This window comes from Rhyacophila brunnea, unplaced genomic scaffold (assembly GCF_057557595.1).
Source record: "Rhyacophila brunnea isolate RB1 unplaced genomic scaffold, BYU_Rbru_1.0 scaffold_5, whole genome shotgun sequence".
Classification (NCBI taxonomy): Eukaryota; Metazoa; Arthropoda; class Insecta; order Trichoptera; family Rhyacophilidae; genus Rhyacophila; species Rhyacophila brunnea.
In genome coordinates, this window is record NW_028233170.1 from 32870354 (window position 1) to 32898070 (window position 27717).

The window sequence follows — 27717 nt, forward strand, 5'->3', positions numbered from 1 at the left end:
ATATACAAAAAAACGCTAAATATATTAATTTTACCGCGTACACCATTTGCAAAACGCCAATGTAGAGCGTCATACTGCCTTTATCCTTAGCGATAGGTAGGGGGGCCGCCAAAGATCCAAGCCTGGAGCCCCGCTTCAGGATGTGGGGGCCATGGGCATATGTGTCGTATAATGTTCAAAAATCGGGAAAATGGATTCTTTGAAATATGACAGTGATCTAACCGTGCACAATCTGTAGGGTAGATATATTTTCTCTTGTCATATTTACATTTTATTCAAAATGAATGAATCGACCTTAAGGCGGTGGCGTAGGATGGAGGTAGGTTGTGGAGATCCGACATAAATTGCACACTAAAGTTTGTCAGTCATACCATACCTATTTGTTTTCTTTTAACTAATACAAATTGGAAATGGTACCCATTGGTTAGTTTTTAAAATTCCTTCGAATTTGAAAATCAACTGGGTCTAATGCGCACGTTGACAAAATAATACTATGAAAAGGTTTTATAATCACGTGTACCAAATCGTGGCTTTTCTCAATTATTTTTAAATGTTTACAATAATAACATGTTTTATGTTAAACATGAATATCCACAATGAAAACGAATAGGGTAGCAGAATGATATAAATATCGTCCCGATTATTCAGGTTTATATCCATAATAACCCTAAATTCGTAATGTTTGCCATTTGGTACGTTAGGCCCTTTATAATTTTAAAAATTAATAGGTAGGTACATATTGCGTATTGTTCTCCAATCTATTTTTACTTTTATAACATCTTAGAATATTATATAGAATTGCACTAAAATAGCTTTATAAGGGTGAATCACATTTTCTTGTAAGTAACGAATGCTTTCTACGTGGCAAACAGTACTACATACTTGTGGCGGATGTAGACTTGGAAGCCCGATTCTAGATTGATTGTAAGATATTTTGTATGCGATTACGATTTTTTGACTGCATAATTCTGCTTTAGATAAACAATTAAGTTTCTTTAATAAATCAATAATAAATAAATCTTTCGATAATAAATACAATTTATATAATATCTAATTTACATCGCAATAAGAATCTACATTATTGATTAAATCAAGATTTGGACTACGAAATCCGCAGATGTGTAGCTTTGAAATAAAGGGATATCGCCCTAAGGCCCTAGGCCCTTCAAAAACACTGCAATTATTTATTATTCACTCTGCGTGGATTGACCTGATCCATCACCAGCGTGAGGAAGTTACATGATGTACCAATTAACGGAAAGTACATATGCTTTGTTTGTAATAGTTGTACATAGGTACTAAATCAGAAGTGATACACATTTAATTACTTACTAGGTATACAAAACGATTATTTCTTTCGTCATATTAGATCGCAAGCATCTGAATCTCGCACCACGATAATTCAGATATAGGTGTTTGCACAACACTGCTGATGTCAGTGCTCACATGGATCAGAATGTTGGGTCGTTAGAGATAAGTATGAAAACGGTATATTTACAATTGTGGTGGTTGAATGGCAACTCCCAGGATGTCGAGCTATCGGAATCCCTGATTGCAGGAGGATTCACCGGATTGGAGACGATGGCTTGAGGAGACCAGATTCCACCCTGCCATGAGTAATGTGTGATGTGATATGAGATATGGTATAACCATCAAAAGAACTCAATCTTTTGATGAATATACTTAATTAAGTTTTATAAGTATTTAATTAATAAATAGATAAGACAAAAATGAATGTTTTATTTTTCTCCAGGCTGTTCTGTTTTGTCACTGTGATTCATGTTTTGTTTTGTCACCGTTCTGTTTCTTTATGTTCTGTTTTGTCCCATTAGATACCGTTTTCAGGTAACCAGTAAAGAAAATATTTTAAAATGTCAATATAGCCAACAAATTTTGTAATCATTGGAGGTAATGTTTGTTATTGGTTACAATAATTATTACATCCATCTGATATTCACCGTAGTGACACTTGGTCAGTGCATGCATTTAATTTTTCCTATTTAACATGTCTAGTGGAAATAATAAAAAATAATATTAGAAGCAAGCAGCCGAGACTTTTAAAGTTGGTGGATTAAGGAGTATGGCATGGCAATCAATAAGGTAGTATTTATTTGGTATTCTAGGACAGTTGCATGCAGAACCTCGTCAGTAAAATAGTATTATGAGACAAGCCACAAATTACTCCTTGAGAAAATTAAGGACGAACAAAAATAATAATTTATTGATCAGGCAATTAAAAATAATAATATTCAATCAACAAATCTAATGCAGTTTATCGGCAGTCATTCAAATATAACAGCCGCTTGTTATTTTACCATAAACATAATCGCTAAAAATGGAAAACCGTTGAGTAATGGGGAATACCTGTATGAAAGAAGCGTGGTTAAAATGTTCCAACGATCTCTTTGAACATTTTGAAAACAAGGAAAAAAATATTCAAAGAACAAAAGATATGCCTTCGGCTAGAAAAACGATGAAAGATAGAATCTCTAGAACTCAATTGTAATTTTTTAACTTTTTTAATAGAATTATTAAAAACTATTTTTTTGCTCGGCACGCCAGACAGTCGATAAATAATAATTGAGAAATTTTGGCACATATACGTAAAAAGGTTTGCCAACCCTGTACTAGATGCTACAACGCTCTCATTATATGATAACTTATAGTGTATTAGTGTACAATATGACATTGATTTTTCAATAACTAGGTATAATAAGTGAAGTTACAAAACATTACCAAAAATGGAAACAATTACATATAATTCAGTAGAAATTATGAAATTATAAATTTATATTAATGTAACATTGAAAGTATTCAAGTAAAGACTAGATTAATTTCGTTATTATTGTAATAATATATTATACACTAGGTTAAAAAGTAGCAGAGACAACATATTATAAACGATGTATAATATCATCCACTGTGGCTGAGTTTACAATCAACTTTTTACTAGAAGAATAAATAGGTATGGTGCAACAATACGACTCCATTAATCTTGTCAAAGATATGTCGTCAGATCAATGATGATGTTCTTTTCCGTTTGCTCTTTTTCTCCCAATAAAATTATGATATAATGCACCATAGATAATATTATTATAAAAAGCAATAAAACGTGATATATTTATGGCCAGAGGATGCAGAATAAAATTATTGCATTTAATAGCAAGACGACAACTATATAATAATTGTACATATTACTTTCTTTTAAATAATTTAAACCTCCGCAAACTTTTAACTCACCTGCTTGAAAGTCTACCGCCTAATAAAAATTAAAAAAGAAATTGCATTCCAATTTCGAACGTTCGATTTTATTGAATTTTAATATGTATGGAAAACGACCGGAAATGCCTCTAGTGATTGAATAACTAAACCATTTTACATAAATCCGTAAGGGAGCATGTACACGTGTATGGATTTACTGTCAGCAATAGCGTGTGAATTAAACTATCGCGACAATAACAGTTTACACACAAAAATGCTTCTTGTCGCGTCAATCTCATTTTACAAGACAAGTGTTAGCGAGATGAGTTTGTTTTGTTTGCGAGCATATTTATGTGTGGTGCGCGGTGTAGTTCGTATAGTTCGCCGCCAGGATCGCCGCGATCGTTCCACCACGTATCAGGTGAAAATTCAGAACCCTGCAGTGTTTACATTTTCATTGTATTGTTATGGTCGCGGCAATACGTATTTACTGCCAGCAGTAAATACACACATGTGTAAACGGGCTACAATACTCGTAGGCAGTAGGCATACGTCAATCAAAATATTAACCTTGTAATCATAGAATAATACATAATTTATTCAACTCGCAGTGCATTTTACGCAAACACTGTTACTCGTATCATAACAGGTATAAAATATAAAATCATAGACACGTTGAAAATGTACCTGAATTTTACATAACTCTGTCTACTACTACTATAATAGTACATATTATAAGGATGATTATGATTATATCCATAGGCATGATCATGTTTCCGGTATGAAGTACATACAAATCATTTTATATTATTTTGTTTGTTTAGATACATAAACTACGATGCGAATTATAGATAAATTTACTTAATTATGTATCGCGTAGAATGCTAGTACACTCTAAATAAATACTATTATAATGAACTAGCTATATCTACTCGAATCGAGAGTATAATTATAGGTATTAATCTCATGGGAGACCAGGGGATAACCAGATTGACTCCAGAGTTCAGATGATCAGACTTCTCAGTTCTTAACTGGAAATAGTGGGTTTGCCTCCAAGCTCCGCCAGCTTGGTCTAATAGCATTTTTTGCCGATGTTGATTAGCTGTACCTGTAGGTAGAGTACCAACCTATGTATCGTTTGGAAGGAAAGAGCTTTCCAAGCATGTCCAAACTGTGGTTGGACCGGTCGGCCAATGCGATTTTGGTTTCAATGAGGGAAAACGTCAGCTTAAAAAAGTTTACGGCGTCATACGGCGAGCGAGAGGGTCTTCCCTCACAGTTGATTGAACATAATATAAATATTTAATAAGCATAATATGAATCACGCACACTATAATGTACGCCAATCAATATTTTAGAAGTTATTCCAAAATCATTCTCGGTACAACTTTGAAGTGCATGTATTGTTCGTTACATCACGGTATGCGCTAGTGTAACGGGTGTAAAGACATGGCAAATGGTGGAAAGAATAAGTAAAAACATTATATTTAATCTAATTTTTATTTTTAAGCCCTAGTTTCTTTTAGTATTTACTTAAGTAATTAAGGGTTTTCCTAGATTTCATAAAAAAATCGAGAACTCCTCTGAACAAAATTGGCTGGGAATCACTGATGTGGTATAGGTGGGTATAGTACACTGATGTCTCGCGGGGGAGGCAAATCCTGGTGGGTGGCAAAACGAAAATAAAGAAGGCATGTGAACAATACAACTTTTTAGAATAGATTCTGCGGGGATGAGAATGTTTTGCCTGCGACGCTGACGATTTTTGCTCATTTTCAATGTTAGTGGATATGTAGTTCAGATTTTCATTGTGATTATCCATTAAAATAATACAATTTATTAGGCAGACAATTTACAAAAACATTGGGACAAAAAAGTTGGGTGCAGCTGTTTGTGACTGCATTGGGACGTCACTGGTAACTACTGTAATATGAAGTTGTTCGATTTTTAAGCTCTATATACCCATTAGAAAGTTCATATAAAATTAAATCCAATCTATGTTATATTTCAACCGCATATTTCAACATTGCCACGTGTCAAAAACCAGTAGTTCATTTTATATACACGCATTTTATCGATCAATCAAAATATTAAAAAACGCCACAATATATTATGATAAGCTTACATTTTCAAATGTGTAATTATTTTCACACGACTGGTTTGAAAGAATTTAAAACAGATACGAAGGGAACATATTAATTAAATTATGTAAAGCGTGGTAAATATTTTGATTTTAACGGTTTCGACATTTTTACACATTTAATTTCTTTAACGAGGGGCGTTACCACGCTTCAAAGACGAACGGGGGACACCTGTCTCACAAAGCGTGGATAGATTGCATCTACACCTCTTCATATGAATGATAATAATGCCAACACGCAAGAGGATCATTAATGATGGAAGAAGATAATACATAAACTGAATTTAGTTTGGTCAATAATAAATAATCGCGTTATTAAGCTATCTATCCTAAAGTAAATATATTATTTTAATATTAGACCATCAAAAGTGATGTAACTATAATGCAACTTAGTGCCTTAAAAAATGATGTTTGCAGTTTGCACGAGTGACTAAAAACAGATCTCGCATTGCAGAAGCACGGAAACGAAGAAAATGGCGCGACTTTTTTTGTCTACGCTCCGATGCTGACCGTGACAGGTGAGGTAAGTAGGTAATTAAATTATAAGATTTTCGAATCTAACCTAAGGTACAATGGTACGGTGTTTTAAATCAGTTTATAAACTCTGGTTGTAAGATAGTGAACTGTATTCACAAGGGCGATCGAGGGTACGAGTAGCGGAATTGGGGTAGGTACAGGCTATGCATTGGAGTAAATGTAGGCTTGTGGTCGAGGAATGGGACAACTTGGCGCCAGGACAATTGGGCACCGTACTGTCGAATGAAATAAATAGACGTTCGTTACGATTTTATACAGGGAGAAGACGAGGAATTTTAATCTGTTTCTATCTACTACTTAGTAATTTTAATACATTTTGCACTTAACACTTTTTTCTTGCGGATTGAGAAACTATCATGCCTGAGGCTTTATATAAAAATAAAAGAACTCTTGTTGGAATATAAACATATGCACAATTAAATAATAATATAATAATTTAAATATACATATTAATATTAAAAATATATTTTTAATTTTCATATAATTCACGAACGTCAATTTATTTTCGAATTTCATTCGATTGCGTGGCGCTCAGTTGTCCCTGCGCCGAATCGTCCTAGATCTAGCTAGATTCTTGTGGTCGTTTGAAAGATACTAAAATAACACTGCACGTAATTATTATTCTATGTGACCGAGGAGGTATGGAAAGGAAATTGGCATGAGAAATTGGTGCAAACAAACGCTTTATCTACCACTGTTATGAGGAAATTCTCACAAAAGTTGGTTTTGATTGTTGTATTTATTTTAATTTATCATACTATTTAGTTATAAACATCATCACGATTATGTAATCGTAATAATGCGAATTTTATGTTATCACGATTCGTGCAAATACTGTAAATGTATGTAGGAATACCAGTTTTCGTTTTAATGCCTTTATGAGCCGAATCATTGCCGACTCAATTAGAAAGCCGATACATTCACAACGACTGGTCCTTCTTTTTCCGCCCCTCCCATTGTTGTCTAAGGATGATGATGATGATAAATAATACAGTAGCATTAACACATCTTCTACAAATGTAATGCATAGATCAATGCTGCATATTTTTTGGGAAATCGATATTACCACCGGTTTTTGTGTGAAGGACTAGTCTCACTTTGACAGCTGACGAATAATAGGAATGTATATGATGAATTATAATTAAATTTGAAACGAGAAAGGGCGAATCAATATGTCAAGCAATCTGGGATCTGATTTTGACAGCTGAACAGTAGACCACTCGCTGCTTGTGCAAAAAGATATGCTTAGGCTTTATTAATCTAAAGATGGCGCTGGCCGAATCCACGATAAAGATGTCCAACATTTAAAAATATTTTGAAGCCGTTATTGGTCAACTTTCATTTTCTTATTCAATTTAAATAAACAGGATATATAGAATACATTAAAATAGGTACCACAATTTAAAAATAAATTTCGATAAAACTGAGATATAATTAGATACCTAATACTAATTATAAAGATTGGAAAGATATTAATATAATATGATGTAATATATAATATCTATGTATAATATATATAATAATGAAAGATATAAGATATAATTAATATAATCATTTGAATCGATGACCTTGGACTATCTATACCTAGTGGGAGTCATATGAACTATTTGTATTACATGATGACGATTCCAGGATGTTTTCATTGTAGTTGAACTGGTAACCATATTCTTTCTCTACGTTGCTGCATTGAAAAATAATATTCAACCATCCGTTTCATGATAATGAATGTACGACATTCAGTTATTGGTAATTATTTAAATATTCGAAGCATGTGGTATATAGTATATAATTTTCACAACATATGTAATCATTTCTAGTTTCATTTAATATTTTTTGATAGAAAATGTGTCGATGCGCAGGAGGCGTTTTGTATGTAATCATGTTTACAAAAAGATTTTTGAAAATATGTTTGCATCGAATAAGTTTGAATAATAAACCTACCCAATTAAAATTAATGTAATTTTCCGTGACAGATCAATAAAACTATATTCGAATCATAATAAAAAATATCAAATAAATAATTAGTTTTCATATTTACCTTTTTACCTATATACACGGTGTTTGATTTTCATGTAAACATAGATTTTGGTGTGTAACTTTAAAATTGTAAGACATTTTATTTGTATAAGCTATCATTAAATTTATGTATATCACATATGGACTGTCTCTATATTAGCCAAATTAATAAAGAAAAAAAAATAGATAAAGATCCTAGCTTTTGCAACCAGTGGTGTAGTGCTAAGTACAATATCGCTAGGTCGATGGATATTAAATATTTTAATCACCCGTCAACACCCACACACCCCTACCCCCACCACCAAAACACAAAAACACTGTTTATGTAGGTAGGTACCCATCGACAATTTTGAATTACACCAGCTTAGTAAAAAAAGGAACAAATTTTCTCATAATCACCTTGGAATTGGACTAACTAATCGCTTCTTTCTTATTCTTACCTTCAGTTTACTGTGTAGTTAACCGCATAGTCTTATTTTTTGTATTAACTTGATTTTAAATTATTGTGTTTAACGTAATATTAATGAGAACCACCAAAGATGTCACTACACAATTGTTTATAAAGCAACCGTTTATAATATCTTTAACCTGCACACTTTTAACCAAAGTCTTGGTTAACTGATAGATAATAACTACCTAAAAAAACGTCGTGGTGTTGTGTATATGCGTAAACTAGGTAAAAATATCGCAGGCTATAATTTATCAGTGTACCTACTTTTCTTCGAGTGTATTTTCCTGGTGAAGATTGAATTAATAATACAATATAGTGTTTGACTATTTATTATTCAATTTATTAGGCAAGATTAAGAACGTAGCATTATTTTTATTGAAAATACATTACTTTCGGTGATTTCTGCTTGTAGGCAGTTTATTCTGTTCGAAAAATACATAAGTAAGTATATGTAATAGGTATACCCACTGTTTGCTACATATTATCTAATTATGTTTTGTAAGTAATAGAATTTTGGTGGAAGGTCGATGAAGTACTATATGTCTGGTACATATTTAAGTAATATTTATAATATAGATAGAACATGAAAAATTATGACGGACCGTGAACATTTAGAAGACATATTATAACTTTACTATTTTTTATAGTAATCTATCGAATGTGTATCTGGAAAGTGTTTATACATATTATGAGGATGTTCCAAATTATATAGGTACTTGTATTAATATTTGTAATGTATTATCAAACAACATGTATGTATGTACCTGCCGGTTATAAAAAAAATGATACAAATATGTAACTATTATTTTAGGTTGCCGAACTACTATCTGGTCAGTTTTAATTACATTTAAGCAAGTGATTAAGGTGTTATATAATTTACAACGTGGTCTAATAATAATATAATCAGAGTGCGCGTAAAAAAATACACAAATATGTAATAGTGGCCAGTACGCATGGAGATTGCATAAAAATATTTAATTGAACGAATTTCAAGGGCCCGATAAACCAGTTTTGAAAGAGATGTCAATGACTGATGTTTCAATAAAGTTTGACTACTAAAAGTTTTTATTTTAATACAAGTTGGAAGCCATTTTAGAAAAATTGTGAGGCGCTTGATTGATCATTTCGTAACGCCTCTTACGAAATAATTAAAAAAAACTACCAACATGATAATTTAATACTTAATTCTATTGAAAACAACAATTTCTAATGAACGTTCCTATCAAATAAATCAACCTGTCAATACAGTTGAGCTTCTTGAAAACGCATTAGTTACAGTTATTGTACGATCCGATTTTTGAATAACTTAATTTTTTGATTTTTAATATTATTTTTAGAAAATAATATCGATCATAGTATATTAATAGAAACAATAGGGATACCTATATTTTTTTCGACTTATACGAGGTATAAATGAGAACTCTGCCATTCTGGGCAGTGTTGACCTGTGTGTCCCTGATAACTATCTTAGAAATAGAGAACATCAGTTGTTTATTCTCCCAAGGTGCAGAACCAACCTGCCACTGGTAATGCCAATTGGGAGGGCGATAGCTATGTTCAACGAAATTGCTTCGGGTGTTGATATATTCCACCTACGTGAGGATGAGTATAGGTGGACGTTATTTTATAAATTTTTAAAATAGGGTCTGCTTAACTCATCCGGTGTATTTCCATGTACCTATATAATTAATATTTTTGTATGTACATATTTCTACTGTTTAATAACATACTATCTATCTCTTTTTTTATGTCATGTTATGAACGTCTTAAACTTATAATTTGTAATGTCCACAATATGTAAAAATAAATAAATTGAATTGAATTACAATACTGTACATAATATTATATGGATGCAATATGCTTTGATGCAGCGAGCATCTAGTTCAAACTAAAATAATTGTGACCATGGCAATTTTCCCACTTTATCTGAGCAGTAAATTTTGTTCAAATAATTATTAGCAAAAATATATACATTTTTCTGCTTAGACAAATGTACTCGTCTTATTAGGTATTATGCCGCGATAACCGTGAATATTAAAATATAATAACGTGACAACATTCGTCTAGTAAAGAATGTGATATAATAAAATGTTGGTAGGTACTAATTATTAAATCTGTTTAGGGCAGTGATTCCCAATTGGGGGGGGGGGGTTCCGCGAGAATTCGAATAATCGCATTGTTAATTGAGTAAAAAATAGCAACAACGGATGACGGAATAAAAATCGAGGAATAATTGAGATCAGTGACGTCCCATGGGGGTAGACAGATTGAGCGTCGCTTGGGGTCGGCAGTTACTCGAAGGGCGGCAAATCGAGGATAATCATTTGGTGTATATAGAAATAGCTACCTACTTAAACTTAGTAATAACGAAAATATCTTTCCATTAAAAATTCAGCTCACTGGTTGGAAACAAAATCTATTAATTAACTATTACGGACTGTAATTTTTGTCGGGGTCGCGATGTCTAGTTTACTTCCGTTGCCATTCGACGTCATTGGTGACCAGACGACAGGTTCGCGGATGATGAAAAATATTGTATAAAAAATGTGGCGGCATTTTGGCGCTGTCCAGGGGCGGCATTTTGTCTAGGGATGTCACTGATTGAGATGTCACTAAAAAGTTTCGCCACCTACTATGCACTGGTCGTTTGGTTTCTGTGAATGCATTTAAAATAATATATATAGCTACGTTAACGTTACAGTTACAGCAAAGTATTGATTTATAATACAAAGTGTATCTGAAGTGAAGGTAATTAATATATTCTAAAAAAAAAATTCGCACAATGTTATAAGATTATAGGTAATTTATTATCGTTTACTGACCACCGTCATAGGCATTCGGTCCAAGTAGGTAGATCATGCTTTATTTAGGGGTAGTTAATACATTATACGGGGGGCGGAAAATAAGGCAAGGAATCAGAATAATAACACTAATTATGATGGTAGATTCGGTTTAGATGACCAAATTCCACATTCTGTTAACTTAAGTTAAGTCTAAAAGGGTGTAACTTGTAACCATCTTATAACATACAAAGTGGAAAATTAGTACCACATAGCCCGTATAATGGATGTCTTCGATTTATCAGTTTGAATTGAATATTCATATCGATTAGAACCTTATGGCGATCAATTATTCAAAAGTATACAATATTATGTGCATACGATGTTAATCCATTTTTTTCATTGGTTGGAATTAACATATCAATATATCGAGATTTGTTTACTTATAAATTATTCAAATGATGCAACCAAACTAAGCATAATAGTATGTTGGTATACAGAAGATTTGCGTGGGCTACACCAACATATCAATAATATTATATTGTTTACAAGTGAGCAAGGATTAATTTATTTTAGATTTTTTAATGATACACTCCATAAACATCTTATCGGATCATTCGGAATTATACAACTTTAAATGTTATAAGTTATAATGTAATGGAAACAATAATAAACAATAGTAATATCTGTATAATTAATATAATAAGATTTAAACTAACGATAAGTAAGTTTATGAACATTTTTTATTGCAAAATAAGCAAAGTTCTGTATATATATATGGAAGGATATCTGCAAATTGGTGATGCAAATGGTCAGAATAACAGTAGGTACATATGTATTAAAAATACCAAAACTAAAAGAATACCAAAACATAATTTTCACAACGAATGGAAAATTGAGTATTTTTTCCTGATGCTAAAAGATATAGGTATGTTATTATTTAATTTGTAAAACTGCAGTCTCTTCAGCCAAAAATAATACATTTTTTGATCAAGATAAATAATAGCAATGTGAGAATCTATGGTAGATCACTGCCGTAGATGTGGTAGTGGATGAGGTTGGTGAAATGGATGAAGTGGGTGAAGTGGATGAAGTGGTTCAAGTGGATTAAGTGGGTCAAATGGATGAAGTGGGTCAAGTGGATGAAGTGAATCAAGTGGATGAAGTGGGCGAAGTGGATCAAATGAGTGAATTGGGTGAAGTAGGTGATGTGGATGAAGTGGATGAAGTGGATGAAGTGGGTGAAATGGATCAAGTGGATGAAGTGGGCCAAGAGGATCAAATGGATGAAGAGGATGAAGTGGGGCAAGTGAATCAAGGTGGATTTGTTATTAAAAACTTGCTACGATAGAATTTTAGATGAAGTCTGTAGAGTGAGTTATGTTCTTGCATTTATCTCTTTATTTTTTTAATTGCTAGAATAAGAATTTCGTGACTATGTTACCTCCACATAGCTCCAAAAGCCCATCGCTTTATTTCTAATGCTGGGCAGTTGGTAATGACATGCCACACTGTTTGAGACGTGTTGCCGTCAGACGAACAGCAATCGACTTCTTTCAATTTGAAACTGTCAAAGTTGATTAGGCAGGTTTACTAATAAATTTGTGAATGAAATATATTTAGGTAAGTGTTCACTGCGGATATGTCCACATAGTATTAATGCATGTAGAAATTGTAACAAATATTTTATTTAGCAGTAGACACTCCTTAATGAAGTATACATACGTAATAATATTACATACTTCAGATGTTGTCTTTATCAATTTGAATTAAATTAGCAGTGTAATCACAAAAGAATGTCCCATATTTGGTTATAAAGCCATGCGAGAAATCGTTAGTGGGTAAATAAAGGTCAATCAGAATACGAAAGGTTGAGATATCTAGAGAAAAAATCTAAACAAAATTAGGCAAGACTTCATATTAAAAACAAAGACTACAGAAAATGCATCAATCATCTTCTATCATAGTCGCATATGAAATTACTGCAGCTACCTACTTATATTTCAAATGTAGGGCTGCTACAAGTTCTAAATACATATTTTATAAATAATATTCATTAACTAAAGTAAAGGAGTCGAGTCATGGACCCTGAAGGCAAGGGAGTGCAAGTCAATTGATGCCTTTGAGATGTGGTGTTGGCGCCGAATGCTTCGTATCTCTTGGACGAAGAACAGGACGAACCAGTCAATCATCCAGAGACTGCAGATAAAGAAACGGGTCTCGCCAAAATGTCTGAGACGAATTCTGTAGTTTTTTGGACATATTGTCCGGCTCGGACTGGACAACCTGGAGAGACTGGTGGTTTTGGATGGCCTCCAGGGAAGGCGAAGCAGAGGAAGAGCGTCTGCGCGCTGGAGCGAACAAGTGAAAGAGCTGACTGGGGTACCGTTCATTCTGCCATGAGAGAAGCGTAAGATCGAGAAGGATGGAAAGTCTTGGTCGCTCAAAGGATGACAAAATTAAAAAGTGGTCACGATTTTCACAGCCATAAGTGTACGACCAGTAAGAAATAATTATAAATTACAATTATAAACATAATATTATATTAGACAGTATTGTAGGTATTAAGAAGTGAAACAATCACAAATACCCAAGCAAAATCACATAAATATTATTGTTACCTCACCGGAATTGAATCCTGAGGGATTATCCATCAGTTCGCAGACCGGAGCAAATCATAACAGGTATGACATAATCATCACGAGCCGGGGTCGATCCGTTGCTGGATGAATGTCTCCGATTCTTGGTTATATTGTTTTTAACTTCTTTCTTGATGTGCATTCAGTTTTTCGTGAAATGACAGTTCGTACAGAATACGCATCGATGTGGTTAACGTTGGTCATTCCACGGAAATTAGAAGTGAAATAATGGCCCAATCGAAGAGTGGATGACAATACTCTGTAGCTACTCACCAACACATAAAATTTACTTAGTCACTGAAAGTTACTGGGTATAAAAAAACGAAAAGAATATAGTTGAGAGTTTTGTTTATTAAAATTCTAAATGAAGAATGGCCAAAAAACTATGTAAACGAAGTGGCACCCCTACTTATCACAATCAATCACAATGATAAATCATGAGTAATGAATGATTCAACAAAACATTGTTTTGAAACAATTGCCATTTATTAAAATTCTGTCTCAAGATCACGGTACAGATTCCTATGTCAACGAGGCGCTCACGTATGCCAAGTGCTGACTCTCATGAATTTTTGCATAATATAGTATGACCACAGTCACGACAGTGTTTTTGTAGTTGTCAATTAGCAGTAGAGCAACGTGGTCTCCAAGGGTAAAAATAACGAACAATATTTCCATGACAAAGGTGTGAACTTGCCTTTATAACGGAATTGATAAAGGTATCTCAAGATGAACGCTTATTTCGTTGACAAAACTATTGTGTAAATTGTTTTTAATCCATTTCCTTATTGTTTATATTAATTTTGTATATATTGGTGATTGTATGGGCATTGTTTATAGGAGAAAACTATCGACCCCCAGATAGAAAATGTCAATATTAAAATGGACACATTGGCAAGATAGGTCAAACATCGAAATTACATTAAGCACCCTTATTAAGTGTAGGTACACTACAGGTCATGAGGCCCTAGTTGAAGATGTGAGTGTTTTGTTCTATTATGGCAGTAAGTTGTCTTAGGAAATGTTGTTATCGTTTTTTAAATCCTATACTAAACAATAAAACATTTTTATTTCATGGGTAAAAAAGATTATTATCAGTTATCCCTGTATCCTGTAGATTAAAATTATTTATTGCTTATAGCGATAAGCCATTACTATGTATTATTGGGAATATGATAACAGCTGAAAATAAATATGACGTAGTACCACAAATTTTATTTGAGGCTTGTTGGCGGCGCACGTGTTGTTTCAGGGAAGTGAAAGTATGTATAGCGAATATTAGAAGACATTATTCCCCACACCCTTGATAAAAACACAAATACAAAATACAATTACATGCGATAATTGTTTTTCCATTTGGGTTGGGATATCATTCATTCGTTCTGTCATCAACGCTATTCTTCGTCAACATTGTTTATGTGCCGAATAAGCTCTTTTTGACGTTTTCCTTCATTGCAGTATGACTTATAATCTTCCTACCTTCACATTTCAAAACTATTTTGCAGGCTATAATAGCAGCACACACAAAATAAGAAAACCCAAAAAATGCTTTTCATGGTGTGGGGAACGATAGGGGTGTGAGGGAAGGAATTTTTGCACACCAAACTGCCGCACATCAAGTTTAACATTTTGAATTCTAGATAGGTATAAATAAAATTAAACTAGCACCACCAGTGGCTTGTTGGTACAATTAATATTCCCTATCTAGGGGTTCTAACTTCACCTTACATTTAGTTTTTTTTTATAAGTAGTAAATTTTATTCTTGCACTCTTCTTGGGGCCCAAGTATTTCATTCAAGCAATCGCACACCGAAATAGGTTCAGTACCTAGTTTTAAGTGCAATACGGAATTATAATACTATAATATAAGGATATGCTAGAAATTGAACACCTCAAGAGGCCCAGACATTCAGGTGTTCACTGTTGGGCACAATGTAAACTTATAACAAGAATGAAATGGGGCACACAACAAACAAGCACAAGGTGGAAAATCAATCGTGAATATTCAATGAAGCCTAAGCAAACATGTTTGTAATTTAATTTTTCAATACAAATATGTAGGTAGATAGGCGGGCGTCTAAATGCCCTTAACTAAATGAAAGAGTTAAATTAAAACTGGTCGGTTTTGTTTGGATAGATTTGTTAATGTAACCGGATAAACTAACGTTCGATATTAAAAGTTTTTTATTTGTTTCCAGCAACTAACTGCCAGGTCTCCAAGTTTATTGTTTATGTTAGGCATGAGAAACCTGCAACCTTGTAGGAATTGAATGAATCCAAATATTGCACTTTTAAGTTAGTTAGAACAATTACTACAATTATTGTACATACTTAATAGTCTCTGAATGCAGCTTTAGCAAATTGTAGATTTAAGCCAACATAATGCGGCCTTTAAATGTGAAAAGGTTCCTGACCCTTGATTTAAGACAGGCTTGCACATCAAAACTCGTCTCGTCTGCAACGTGTCGAATACGTCTATGTGATGTCATCGTTATTCACACAACACTAGTTGCAAAATGGAGCTCCGCAGATTGGTCGATTGCAACTTTTTAGTTTGAAAAAAAAAAATCTAGTGCTGCTATCAACAAATCGCATGCGTTTCTGGCTGCGAGTCGAAGACGCCAGAACGCATACGCACGCCTACGAATTAGTCATTCTTATACCGGCTCGCCGGTCGCCGCATCCAAATATATATACCTACGTTTCGAGAGGTTACACGCGACTGTCGCAAGGTATGTGCGCGGTCTTCATATGCAACACCGGAGCGACGTTCCTAGATGTTTTAATTTATGGCTGTGCAGCAGACGAGGCGATCTTACGTGTGAGAGCCGGCTTAGGGTAGTTCCGGATATTGATAGTAGCTGTACCTAATTTTAAAACCATCATTATCATCATCAGCATTACAGCCTAATGTTGGTCTTCGACAGTGACTTGCTTAGGTAAAGTGCCACCCAACTTTTTTGTCTCAATGTTTATGTAAATTCTTTCCCTACTAAATTTTATCATTTTAATGGATGAATACAAAAAAAATCCAAACTGCATAATATTATTATCCACTAACATTGAAAGTGAGGATGGGTTGTTAGCGCCGCAGGTAAACTATTCTAATCGTCGCAGAATCTATTACAAAAAGGTTTATCAATCACATACATTCGTTAATTTGCCGCCCTTTGTTTTGATGACATTTATGAAGTGTCACTCCTAAGTAACACATGATCTGCTAACCCACATGGAGCGTCACTGGTCTTGGACACCTATGGAACGTCTCCACTCTTTTATGTCTGCTGCAAGCTCACTCCTTGATGCTACCTACATGCCTTTCCACACAGTTCAACCACCGTTGTTTAGGTCTTCTTGTCTCATTTTATCTTCTGGCTTATTAAAGAGCAGCCTTTTGTGTGGTTGTTTGTCGTCCATCCTTGCGACATGACCTGCCCAAGACTCGCTTTACTTTCATGAGTAACATATTGTGTAGTTATACGTTATATCTACCTTCCATTTCCCCATCTCACTATCTTTCGTTCAAATATAATATCAAGGTTGCTCTATTTTTTTCCTCAAGTTGTTGTGTCTACCGAGGGTTTTGTATTTTTTTCCATTGGGTCAACAATATAATGTAGATTTTGGCCGCCTCACGAAGAGGTTTCGTAACATAAATGTTTGATGAGAAATGGATGTAAGCCGCTTGCTCAACCTGGTAGGTCCATGCTCTAGGTAGAAACACACACTTAAAAACAACATGTATTTATTCTAGACCCAAGATTGTAGAATATTACACATTAATGGCTTACTGTTACTATATTTTTAAAGAAAAAAAAGAGACAATAACTTCCTATAGGTCCCGTGCGGGTAGGTAAGTCATACGTTGCTTAAGGACCGCAAATTACGGTAGGAATAAGAATAAATTCTGTGGAGATGAGATTTTTCTCCGATGATGCTGGCAGACCACGCAGAAATAATAAAATGTAAGTAGGTACTACTAACACCCTGTTTTATGACAGCACCCATATGGACGCTCCCCCCTTCTGTGTGGTCGTTAAAAATTAATTCGCCACGCATTTTGGTTGATGCTTACTCCGGATTCACAGTCCATTCACCCCTGTTTGGACTTTGAAGAGTGCTTTTGAATTCAATTTCGACCTCCCTGTTAAATCTAAATACATTATCCCGCAAACGCATTGTAGATATCTATAATTAAACATAGGTACTTAATTTGTAATTTCTAATGTGCCTGAATAAATCCGTTTGGATAATCAGTGTTTATCCTCAAGCAACCCTCACCAAAACAAAAATCTACCTCTTTCATGTAATTCCACGCCTTATCCCCGGAGCCAAAAATGCGGTCTGTTAGTACCAAGTAGGTAGGTAATGGATTTACATACCAACAATATAAAACTGGCTCGGATCGCCACGATATTATGTAGTTTCCTATTTCAAACACAGAATAGAAATGGCAGGTACATCAAGATAAGTACCTAAGTACCCAAATGTTGTTAGGTATTTTTTATATGACAAACGTTATAATATTACATTATCAAAGTTATATATTTTTAAGTTTACGATTCTCAATCATGAGACCGAAAGTTGTATTCACACATGCTTGTAGTATACAATACATAACCATGTAAATGCATACACAAAAATTTTGTTAAAATATTGAACTCTCATAGTCAGTCGTTCACAAACTTTGGATCAAGTAATTCTAATTGAAGTATTGAAACCACATAGGTACTTACTTAACATTTTATTGAAACTAACTCTTTCCGTAGCCAATCTATATTGTTATAAATAAATTATAAATAGATAGGTACGTATAAAATGTTTTATGACTTATTCCGTCACGGTTTACTTCTATAAATTTAAAAAATTAAATATTCATAAATACATAATGAATTTGAATAATTTATGGTATAAGTATAAGTAAATCATTAATCGAATCACTAAAACGAGTTTTTGCATTCAAAGAACTAGCAGTGACGTCCCGTGGGGGTAGGCAGATTGAGCGTCGCTTGGGGGCGGCAGATACTCGAAGGGCGGCAAACCGAGGAGGATCATTTGGTATTATATAGAAATAGCTAGGTACCTAATCTTAGTTACATTATAACCAGAGCGTTGGAGCGGGAACGGCCCGGAGCACCGAATATTTGTAGTACTTCACGGCTCCGGATGTTTTTTAATTATATTATTTATTACCCAGTAGTGAGTTGGTATTCGCGGCGATTTTAGTATGATGTCACCACTCTCAGCCAGTGATTTTTTCTATTATTTTTAACTGCTCGGGTTCGTAATACAAATGCCAATAAAAAATATTTTTACGAGTCTTTTGCCACCTAGACACATTATGCATAATATAATGTAATGTCATTTACTCAGATTAAAGAATTCCTTTCATAACAGTGGCTGCGCAAAAGCCAATTATATGGCGCCAATGAGCCAAGAAGTTATTGAAACAAAATAATATTTTATACCAATATGTCAACGTAGGTAACGAAACAATAAAAATTATGGTGGAGATTTATAGGTATATACATCCGTATTTTATAATTTATCCAAACATTTTTGCCAGTCTCCCGCGAGATTTAAAAGTTGCTGGATGTATCTATTGTAAAATTGATATTTGACATAATCTAGTATTCGTGCATATACGTTTACGTTAAGTACCAGCTAATTGTAATAAAAATTTACACTAGTAGATACCTACCTCATCTATCATCATAATATCATCTGTTTACTACTATTTGTTAGTAATTATTGTGCTGTGAATAACAATACCTTATTTTAATTTGTTTTTTGTAAACATATCTTTTGCTGATAATAGTGTGGATTTGTGGTTTATTTAAATCATCAACATGAGTGCAAGACAACGACTTTCAGGAGCAGCGTATAAAAAGATAAGAGAACGAAAGGAGGCAAATGCTACAAATAATACAGGTACACTTAACAATTATTTTATCAAAAGTGAAAAGCAAAATCAGAAAGTCAGCGCAGAATACATATCGTCTAAAACTAAAGAACCAATAATAATTCAAGAATCAGATGCTACAACGCTAGAAGAAAATGTAAATTACGATGCCAACGATAATAATTCAGACGACGATAATTTTGATTATTTAGACATTTTAGACAAAGAAGAAGACAATAATTTTGATGATCCACATTTTTGGCCAAGTTTTCTTGATGAGAGTACAAGGATAATGATATTAAAAAAAGGACCTATACAGAAAAAACTTGCTGATTATCCTATCAATACGTGCAATAGAAAGTTTTCCAATGCATATTATGAACGTACGTTGAAAAATGGCGAAACATATGAAAGAACTTGGTTAGTGTATTCTGTAAAAAATGATTCTGCGCATTGCTTTTGCTGTATAATATTTAATAAAAAAAAATGTGAGACTGGAATGGGATCATCAGTTGGCTATGATAATTGGAAAAACTTGTCGCAAACTATACAAACCCACGAAAAGTCAAAAAATCACCACGAAAACTTTTCAATCTGGCAAGATATTCTAATCAGATTAAAGCTAAATAAAACAATTGATTGTTGTCAACAAAAACTTTTCAATGAAGAAATTATACGGTGGCGGTCAATTTTAACTCGATTATGTGCAGTTTTGCGAGTCATGGCGGTGCAGAATATGGCTTTACGCGGACCTAAGTCCACAATCAACACACTGCACAATGGAAATTTCTTAAAATTAATTGAATGTTTTGGACTGTTTGATAATGTTATTAAGGAACATTTGAAAACCATAAGCTGTAAGCCCCGCACTACTCATTATCTTGGACCAAGAATTCAAAATGAATTAATTGCCATAATGTCGCAAAAAATCAAATCAGAAATTATTAATATGTTAAATGAGGCAAAATATTTTTCTCTTATATTAGATTGTACACCTGACATAGGACATATAGAACAGATGTCGATTATAGTACGATTTGTTCGAAAACACTCAGAGGAAGTACGTGAGCATTTTTTAGGTTTTATAGAAATTGACGATAAAACTGGAGCAGGATTAGCAAAACGCATTGTTGAAGAACTAGAAAATTTAAACATAAATATACAAAACATGAGAGGTCAAAGTTATGATAATGGTGCGAATATGCGGGGAAAAAAGAATGGTGTCCAAAAGCATATTAGAGACATGAATCCTCGTGCATTTTATGTACCTTGTAACTCACATACGCTAAATTTAGTGGTAAATGATGCTGCAAAATGCAACTTAGATGCGATATCATTTTTTGGGTTAATCCAAAAGATTTATGTTTTTTTCTCGGCATCTACTGATAGATGGAATATACTTTTAAAATTTTTACCATCATTAACATTAAAGGCAGTTTCTGATACGCGATGGGAGTCCCGAATTGAAGCAATCAGGCCTATTAGATACCAATTGGTAGAAATTTACGATGCCTTATTATATATTGAAGAGAAACATGCCAATTCACGCACTGAAAATAGTTTGCAGACCAAAAATGATGCCATCGCATTATCAAAAAATATATGCAACTTTAAATTTATAAATTGTCTCATAGTTTGGTATGATATTTTGAGTTCTATAAATCCAGTCAGTAAACAGTTGCAAATGATAGAATTTAATATAACCAGCGCGCTTGATTCCATTGAAGCTGTTTTAAATTTTTTGCGTAATTATAGAAAAAATGGCTTAGTACAAATGAAAATAATCGCACACCAATTAGCAGAAGCCCTCGAAATACCTGCAGAATTTCCCAAAGAAACAGATTGCAGAAGACGAAGAGTACCGAAACATTTCGAGTATGAGAGTTGTGATGAAACGCCTCTACATAACCCTGAAAAAAAATTTGAAGTCGAGTTTTTCAATCAAGTAGTAGATAAGGCTATAAATTCAATTGAAGATCGATTTGAGGAATTAAAATATCATGGAAGATTTTTCAAATTTATGTATAATATTAGCCTCTTAAGGGGGGACATGCTCGTCGAAGGTCAAAATTGAGTTTTTATTGTATTTTCAAACCATGATCCTGGACACTCCTTAAACGTTGTAGATAATCTATTTATATAATTTTGAAGCCTTATTATCCTTTATAGTTATTTTAAACATTTGATGACTGCAGGAAGTATTTTTGTTACATAAAATAGTATTCTTTTAAACCTCTCGCTCTAATGTTTTAGAATATAGTCATATTTCGGTACATAACTGTGCAGTGGTGTTAAGATTTTTTAAATTTATTAATTTTTAAACACATTTATAAAACCATTAGTATAATTTATTACGAGATAATTTTTGTAAAATATTCACGATAAAAAAATATTTTGATAATCTCTGTGATCCCAAATTTGACAAGAATTAGGCATTTTATTATTCAAAAAATCGGCAAGATTAACACATTTGAAGATGATTCTAAAGATATTTATTATAAGCTATGTCTTTGACCATTCAAGTGTGATAAAAATCTTATGAATAATGATTGCTTTATAATAATTATTGACCTAAGAATAAGGTAGTGTTTTTTTGAAATACGCCATTTCTTTTGTCATTCCCTAGTAATTAAGCTACAACATACGGCCGTAGCCATAAAATGACAAACTATAATTAAAGTAGGGAGTAAAATTATGTTAACGCGCGTGTTTGAACATGTACTTAACCGATTTTTTTTTAATTTTTTTTTAAACGGTACATGTTCAAACACGCGCGTCAATATCATTTTACTTCCTACTTCAATTATAGTTTTTCAATTTATGGCTACGGCCGTATGTTGTAGCTTAACCACTGGGGAATGACAAAAGAAATGGCGTATTTCAAAAAAACACTACCTTATTCTTAGGTCAATAATTATTATAAAGCAATCATTATTCATAAGATGTTTATCACACTTGAATGGTCAAAGACATAGCTTATAATAAATATCTTTAGAATCATCTTCAAATGTGTTAATCTTGCCGATTTTTTGAATAATAAAATGCCTAATTCTTGTCAAATTTGGGATCACAGAGATTATCAATATATTTTTTTATCGTGAATATTTTACAAAAATTATCTCGTAATAAATTATGCTAATGGTTTTATAAATGCGTTTAAAAATTAATAAATGTAAAAAATCTTAACACCACCTCACATGGACGTACTGAAATATGACTATATTCTAAAACATTAGAGCGAGAGGTTTAAAAGAATACTATTTTATGTAACAAAAATACTTCATGCAGTCATCAAATGTTTAAAATAAATATAAAGGATAATAAGGCTTCAAAATTATATAAATAGATTATCTACAACGTTTAAGGAGTGTCCAGGATCATGATTTGAAAATACAATAAAAACTCAATTTTGACCTTCGACGAGCATGTCCCCCCTTAAGAAACATGACTCCTGAAAATTTATTGGAAGATTGTCAAAATTTAGAAATTAAACTCACTGCAAACGGGACATCTGATGTCGATGCAGTGGAGCTTTGTGAGGAGTTAAAATTACTGTGTAGACTTGTGACTGAAAAGTCTTCGCCACATGACGTACTAAAATTTATTTATGATAATAATTTGAAAGAAATCTATCCAAATACGGTCACTTCAATTAGGATAATATTGACAATGCCAATAACGGTGGCTAGCGCAGAGAGGAGTTTTTCAAAACTGAAAATTATTAAAAATTATCTCCGATCTAGGATGACCGAAGAAAGGCTAAATGGACTTGCAATATTGTCTATTGAAGCAGAAATGGCATATAAATTAGATTTGGATGACATAGTTACGGACTTTGCTACAAAAAAGGCCAGGAAAGTTTGTTTATTGTAACAGTTGAGTGTTGAGACAATTAATTAATAGTGTATTTGTGATTAAAAGTATGTTCATATTAAATGAATGATAAGGAAAATGATTTTGTTTACATGTTGTACAATAATAGCATAGAAAAATAGTGTGAAAATAATACATCTGCGTATTATTACTAAATGGTACTCTGCAAACCAAATTTGTCAGACATATCAACAAATAGAATCTCAGACTCTGGTGATTTGGGTAAGTGTCTAACTAATATTATGTTTATTCGCTTTTAATATCTAAATTTAATTTTGTATGTTTTAGTGGTATATATTTTGTTATTAATGCATCGATACAACACATTTCTTAGATATAAAAAAAATGGGGCGGCATTTTGACGCTGCCTAGGGGCGGCATTTTGTCTAGGGACGTCACTGAGAACTAGGTAGGTAGGTAGGTACCTACTGTACCTACCTACCAGGCAATGATGTCATGTCATGAGTTTTTTTCGTAAAATTTTATTATATTACCAATCGACATAATAAAAAACAATACGACGATTAATAGTAAGTTAGTTTTTTATATCATAAAACCTCCATAGAACTGAGTAGGTATGAAATTAGTTAATAATAATATATTAAATTTGGGTACAAGTCTGTTTACTGGAAGCCAGATGGTAACAGCGACAATCTTCATAGCCAATTTCATCAATTTTAAATCATAAATTCAAGAATGATAACCTAACCAACATAACAGGTAATCCAGTATACCGGCTATTTTTTAAATTTGTTGGCCGCTGGCTTCCACGACTAAATAGGCAAGAATATAATTTAATTTTAATTAACTATTTCTTTTATTCAACGGATAATTCACAAGATTTAAGAATGTACCATTCTAATTATTGAACATCTTACATAATTTTGAAAAACACTTCTGAGAAAATATATTATAACTAATAGAAAAAATCTTTTTGAACAAAGTAAGACACCCGGCAGGAAGTAACCCAAGAAATGCAGGTTAGATCCTGCCGGGTGTCTTACTTTTTTCAAAAAGATTTTTTCTATTGGTTACCTAAAATATATTATTTTCTCAGAAGTGTTTTTCAAAATTACGTATGTTATATAATTTATTACAATATTAACGAATAGGTAGGTAACTGATATTTTACGTGTATTATCAGATTTTCACTAATTATCAGCTATGCGGGTCTATTCTATACACAAGACTGCTTTCGGTCCGCTACGGCAGCTAAATAGGGTAGAAAAGTATCGAATTATTAACATTTATTATAACAATTACAATAATTTAGTTATAATTTGTTACAATAAGTGCTATGTTTTAACAGCACCTCTCTTGACTGTGATACATTTTAGACCGAGATAGACAGTTTTGAAAGTTCAGACGGTTAACTTATTGGAATTGTTACAATAAGAGTTAATAATTCGATACTTTCCTACCCTATTTAGCTGCCGTAGCGGACCGAAAGCAGGCTTTTGTATAGAATAGACCCGTTGTTGATGCAGATGCAGTATATCGGTTTGCGTCTAAAATTATTATTGAAAATCGATACCTTTTACTGCCATCTATGTTAATTATAAATAATTTAAATTGTTATTATTATCTTGCCACAATCAAAATGTTTAGCCAAAATATTGGATGATTCTATTGAAATAAATTTATAATAAAATCATTCGTCCTCAAAACAGTATAATTGAGTACATTACAAGAAACGAAAATAAATATCGACTCAATGTTATATTCAAACATTTTGTCGAACACTCACAACGGCTCGTTGGTCTAGGGGTATGATTTTCGCTTAGGGTGCGAGAGGTCCCGGGTTCAAATCCCGGACGAGCCCAAGTTTATTTTTGTTTTTTTCTTGTTTTACATTCTTTCCATCATTTTTAATAAGCAAAATTTAAACATAATATTGTAATAATGCAGCACTATAATTATATTTTTTGAACTTAATAAATTCACTGTTTCATAGTACAGTTGACTCGGAAGATTAGGCCATTACATAACATAATAGGTACTATTTCATACATACAGCATGGTGACGTAAAATATACCTAACAATAATTTATTGTATCATAATCATTGGGATCAGGGCTCGGATTGTCGGCGGGTCAAACGGTCCAAACTATCAGTAAATGAAACCAATAACGATTAACATTTTTGAGTAGATACCTACGCACCTACCGGACATTTATCATGATAAATAACATACTTAATTAAATTCACCAATATTTATTAGGTATTTACCTATTATGGCAGTTTGTTTGGCTTTGATCTTATCGAAAACTTATTCAACATGAACGTCGTAGTAACGCTGTGAAAGCCAACATTTTCTTCGAAAATTTTCCCCATATTGACAGATACCTAGGTAGGTACCTAGGAGCCATAGACAAAAAAATAGTGGCCTAAAATTGTCTTCAATACAAATTATTTTGCAATTCAATTGTGATTGCAGACGAAGTGAGTCAGAATTGAAGTTTTATGATCTACCAAAAATCGACATGGCAAAAATAATAAAAATATTGACCCAATGTTCCTAGGAATATTATATTTTCTCGTATAGCGTGGCATATTACAGGCGCCACATACTGCGTTGACCCATTTCAAGCTGAGAATGACGTCATTTAGCAAAGACCCAAACCACACGCGTAATATAATATTATTATTATGCGTATCTGATAAAACGAAAATAAAATTATTATATCCTCCAAATATTCTGTACCAGTATAAGAATATCTTAGGTAGAATAATGTGCATACCTATGCACAGGAAAATATTGGGTCACATCTTCATTCAATGAATGCAAAAAATAATATTGCGAAAAATACTTTTTTGTCTGTTCAATGTTTCGAGATGGTAGGTAGGTACCTACTACGTATATGATAATGAAATCCTTTCTGTATGTTTTTACTGTATTTCATGTAGATTGTAGATGCTTAGGCACGTAGTGGAAAAATATGAAGCTTGCTTTTTGAGACGATTCGAGACGATTACTTAATAAAAACACGTAATAAGAAAGGATCCTATCTTATTATTCCATAATATTATGTTATTTTAACATAAAAAATCGCGGGCTCTTGGCTAAAAGTATTGTGATGCTGGTACATTATCCATTATTACACACTTAATAACTAGGTTGGTATAAGTATATATTTTTAATTTTTTGACACCTAAGCATAAAAATTCTAATGGATTTAAGTTTTGTACTATTCCATTTGAGTCGGATTTTTGCTACCCGGGTTTCGCATTTCGGCATCTTCAGGCACTGCGTACACCGAACGGGAAATAAACACTGACCGTACAACTGAATGAACTGAAACACTGAATAGTACAAAACTTAAATCCATTAGAATTTAAATTCAAATTCCATCAAGTACCATCGGTCGATAGTATTCACAAGCATAAAAAGATTTGCCACCCGTGTCCTACACCTACACGATCGACCACGTAAACCTTCAGAGTCAAAAGTTTGCTAATCACTGGACGTTAGTGGAAAGCTTTCATTCACTACTAGCAGTGTATCGAAATCGACCGGACTGACCGTAACATTGAAAAAAATAAGTTATTTGTAACAACCTCAGAAACATACATGTAAGTGAAAATAATATTACTGTAGTAGTGTAGGTAAATATACTTAATTGAATATGAAAAATAAGATACCTACCTGAATTAAATATTTCTATAGTATGTAGGTAGGTACTTAAGTATAAGCGTTGATTTACCATATTGGATAGGCTAAATTCACATACCTACGTTTGACGCGTACATAATGTCTGACAGTTCGTAAAGCATTCAGGGCTGTCCATTTGTCGGTATATTGCTATTAAACGGAATGCAGGCAATGCGGTGTCTACTGATTAGTATGTATCTGTTTTCGGCCAAAGAGTGTCTATAGCGCTATGATGCAAGTAAATAAGTGAATGTGAGCAACGCACAATTTATTTTCGTTTGTAAGGGCGTCTCCATAAACGCAGCGGAAAATTTATGTGGAGACTGGAGAGTACTGAGCGATAGAACTCTTTTACAGAGTGGACTGATATTACTTGGTGGCATTTTATAAAAATTCCTGGACATTGTGAGTCCCGGCGCTATGCTTCATTTGGAATCTTGGGATTTTAATTCCGGGACGATTGCGGCCAATCCGGGACAGTTGGTAACGGCTGCAATTCGCTACTGAAACAGATAAATTTAATGTA

General features: G+C 33.2%; 1 protein-coding gene and 1 non-coding gene across 2 annotated transcripts in view; one reads left to right on the forward strand and one right to left on the reverse strand.

Annotated features, from left to right (window-relative positions):
• Positions 1-27717, reverse strand: part of Miga (mitoguardin) — a 325947-nt gene that overhangs the window by 170820 nt on the left and 127410 nt on the right. The window lies entirely within an intron of this gene.
• TRNAP-AGG (transfer RNA proline (anticodon AGG)) lies at positions 25290-25361 on the forward strand. Its single transcript has one exon. It is a non-coding gene; the product is annotated as a tRNA-Pro (tRNA).